This window comes from Mus musculus, chromosome 4, assembly GCF_000001635.26.
Source record: "Mus musculus strain C57BL/6J chromosome 4, GRCm38.p6 C57BL/6J".
NCBI lineage: Eukaryota > Metazoa > Chordata > Mammalia > Rodentia > Muridae > Mus > Mus musculus.
Genome location: NC_000070.6, coordinates 115,650,426 through 115,654,042, shown reverse-complemented (window position 1 = coordinate 115,654,042; position 3,617 = coordinate 115,650,426). Strand labels below are relative to the sequence as shown.

Genomic DNA, 3,617 nt, shown 5'->3' with positions numbered 1-3,617 from the left:
TTACATTACTGTAGATAAAGGGTTTGTGGTTGGCTTGGTGTTTACCTTTCTCCCTTGATAAGAGTACAGAGTATCTTCATGTATCCATGATTCTGGAAAGTAGGGGTGCAGGCTCTATGTAGGCACCAGCTCTAATTTGTCATGTTGGATGAGTTATGTAAGTATTGTCTTCAGCAATGGAAACTTTCAGCTATCTTCTCTTCTCTTCTCTTCTCTTCTCTTCTCTTCTCTTCTCTTCTCTTCTCTTCTCTTCTCTTCTCCTTCTCCTTCTCCTTCTCCTTCTCCTTCTCCTTCTCCTTCTCCTTCTCCTTCTCCTTCTCCTTCTCCTTCTCCTTCTCCTTCTCCTTCTCCTTCTCCTTCTCCTTCTCCTTCTCCCCTCCCCTCCCCTCCCCTCCCCTCCCCTCCCCCTCCCCTCGACTCCCTCTTTTCTCTCTCTCTCTCTCTCTCTCTTTCTCTCTCTCTCTCTCCCTCTCTCTCTTTCATTCATTCTTTCTTTTTTTGGAGTATCAGTCTTTAATCTCAGCCGGTCCTCACACACATGAAAGCACACACCCTCGGACTTTTAGATCTTGTTGAAAGTTGCGATGTCGACACTCTGCACATGCTCCTCAAACTTGGTGATCTCCTCTTCGAGCAAGTTGTTGCCCACTTTGTCATCCTCCACCACACACTGGATTTGTAGCTTCCGGATACCATAGCCAACGGGCAGGAGCTTGGAGGCCCCCCAAACCAGCCCGTCCAATTGGATGGAATGCACACAAGTCTCTAGCTGGGCCCTGTCAGTCTCGTCATCCCAAGGTTTAACATCCAAAAGGATGGAGGATTTGGCCACAGGTGTGGGCTTCTTGGCCCTTTTCTCCGTGTACTGGCTTAGCCTCTCCTACCGTATTCGGGCAACCTCCTTTTCTTCTTCCTCATCACTGCCGAACAGGTAAATGACATTGTCCTAATCATCCTCTGCTGGTGTGGCTCCTTTATTGGTTGGGGGCTCCACTTGATACATAGGAGAGACATGCTGGGTCTGTGGGTCTGTGGCTCGGGAGTAGGTGAACTCTTCTCCAGAGAGCTCAGCCCGGTCTCCAACTTGGAAATGGCCTGCTGCAAATCTTGTACCACGCCATGAAGGTTCTGGTTCTCCACTTCCAGACTGGCAATCCTCACAATGAGCTCACTGTGGTCTCCACTAGATCCCCTGGAGGATCCAGGGCCTGAGCTTCCAGCCAAGGATTTCTGGATGTTCTCTCTGGCTCTTGCAACGTCTCAGAGGATCACGCTGGGACCATTCTCCTGGCGAGAGCCAGAGATCACAGGCCCATTCATCTGCTCGAAGAATCTCCTTTCTGCATTGTCATATTTAAACTTGTCAAGCCAGATCTTCTCACGCACTAGAAAGTTTGTAGCCCGGAGCTCTTGACTCTAGCTGCATATGTATCAAAAGATGGCCTAGTTGGCCATCATTGGAAAGAGAGGCCCATTGGACATGCAAACTTTATATGCCCCAGTACAGGGGAACGCCAGGGCCAAAAAGTGGGAATGGGTGTGTAGGGGAGTGGTGGGGGGAGGGTATAGGGGACTTTTGGGATAGAATTGGAAATGTAATTGAGGAAAATACCTAATAAAAAATATTTAAAACAAAAAGAAAGTTTGTAGCCATTTTTCTGATGCCAGCCAAGGACGCAGCAACCAAAACTTGGGACTGCGAGCTCAGGACTGCAAAGGAGAGGGAGGGCAACAGCGCAGCTCTCAGCTACCTTTTTCATACTGCCTAAGTCTACCTGGTCAGGAGGAGTACACACACACACACACACACACACACACACACACACACACACTCACTCAGAGATAGATAGATCTTGTAGAATAGTTGATTTCCCTTTAAGAATCTACATTTTTTATTTGTTTATTTTATATTTATTTTATTTTTGTGGTTTGAATGTTTGCAAGTGTGCCTGGTTCCTGTGGAGGTCAGAAGAGAGTGTCAGTTCCCCCAAAATGGAGTTATAAATGGTTGTGAGCCAACATGTGGGTGCTAAGAACCAAATCTGAGTCCTCTGGAATAGCAACAAGTGCTTTTAACTGCTGAGTCACCTTTCCAGACCTGAGCCTATTTTTTGTCCCCATTTTTTTTTTAAAGATTAATTTATTGATTATATGTAAGTACACTGTAGCTGTCTTCAGACACTCCAGAAGAGGGAGTCAGATCTCGTTACGGATGGTTGTGAGCCACCATGTGGTTGCTGGGATTTGAACTCTGGACCTTCGGAAGAGCAGTCGGGTGCTCTTACCCACTGAGCCATCTCGCCAGCCCCCCCATTTTTATAATGTATTTTTTTGTAAACTAATGTAAACAGCAAATCAATCCCATTGTTAAAACAACAAACAAAACAAAACAAAAACCCTAAAACAACAACCTATCTGACAAAACAATAAACTATGCTGATTTTATTGAAAGGTTTGCTGTTGTTGATGTTGTTCCCCAACACACTATTTTTATTATTTGGCAATTTCATTCAATGTACTGTGGTTGCACTTGCTTTCCATTTCTCCCAGGTCCACCCTCCCACCGTTGTGCCCCTCTTCCCCAGACTCCACCAAGTCCAATCTGTGCTACCTATATAAACTCATTGGAGCATGCTCAAACTCCCAGTGGCCAGTCCCCTTTAAAGATAACCGAGCCGCCTCTCCCAACCCCCACCAGAAACTATCAGCAGTGAAGAGCTAGACTTTGGCATCATTATTAAAAAAAAATTAAGGACTTTCTTCCATAGCTTCATGTCTGGACTGTTTTTTTTTTTTTTTAATGGTGGTGGTGGTAGGATGTTGCCCAGACTCTCTCAATGTCTCTTTCTCAGTTATGAGTCTGTAGTCATTGCTATCACCTCAGACGAAGCTTCTCTGCACTAGCAGCTGGCAGCAGCTCGTGGGTGGCAATATGATTTCTAGAGGCAGCAGGGATTATGGAAGTCATTTTAGGAAACTTAACCCAGAATAGGAGCCATTTTTCATCTCTGATATCTTGTTACTCAGACTCAGGGTGCTAGAGTGGTTGGGCAGGGTGTCTGGGGACAGGGCGTGTGCAAGCATCACTAAAGGCAGCAGCAGCGTAGGCAGCTCCACACCACAGGCTGCAGACCAAGTGGCCACTGAAATCTTTAGTTCCGTTTCTCTCTACCAATGTAGCCCGCTCTATTCTGCCATCTTTTTTTTTTTTTTTTAAATTTGAGCCTATATTTGAAATCAGTGGTGTTACTGAAAATATAAATACAGGTGGAATCTAAAGTAGTTATGATACAACGGGCAAAAATTCTCAATACTGAAGTTAAGTATGGCAAATTTATGAAAAGTAGCAATCATGAAAAATAGATTGGATTTGAAGCCTAAGAATCTGCATCTGTAAAATTAGTTTTCTTAATTTTTTTTTATATTCCCAGATCTCTTATGAAATAATCCAGGCTTGACGGTGCACACCTGTCCTAGCTCTGGGGAGGCAGAAACAGAATAACCCTGGATTTGCTGCCTAGGTAGTCTAGCAAAACAAGTGAGCTCCAGGTTCAGGAGAGACTTTGTCTAAAAAAAAAGGATGGAAAGCAATGGTGGAAAACATTGAACATTAACCT

General features: G+C 44.8%; 1 pseudogene; it reads right to left on the bottom strand.

Moving 5' to 3' along the window:
- On the bottom strand, positions 502-1,402 carry Gm12848 (predicted gene 12848; annotated as a pseudogene).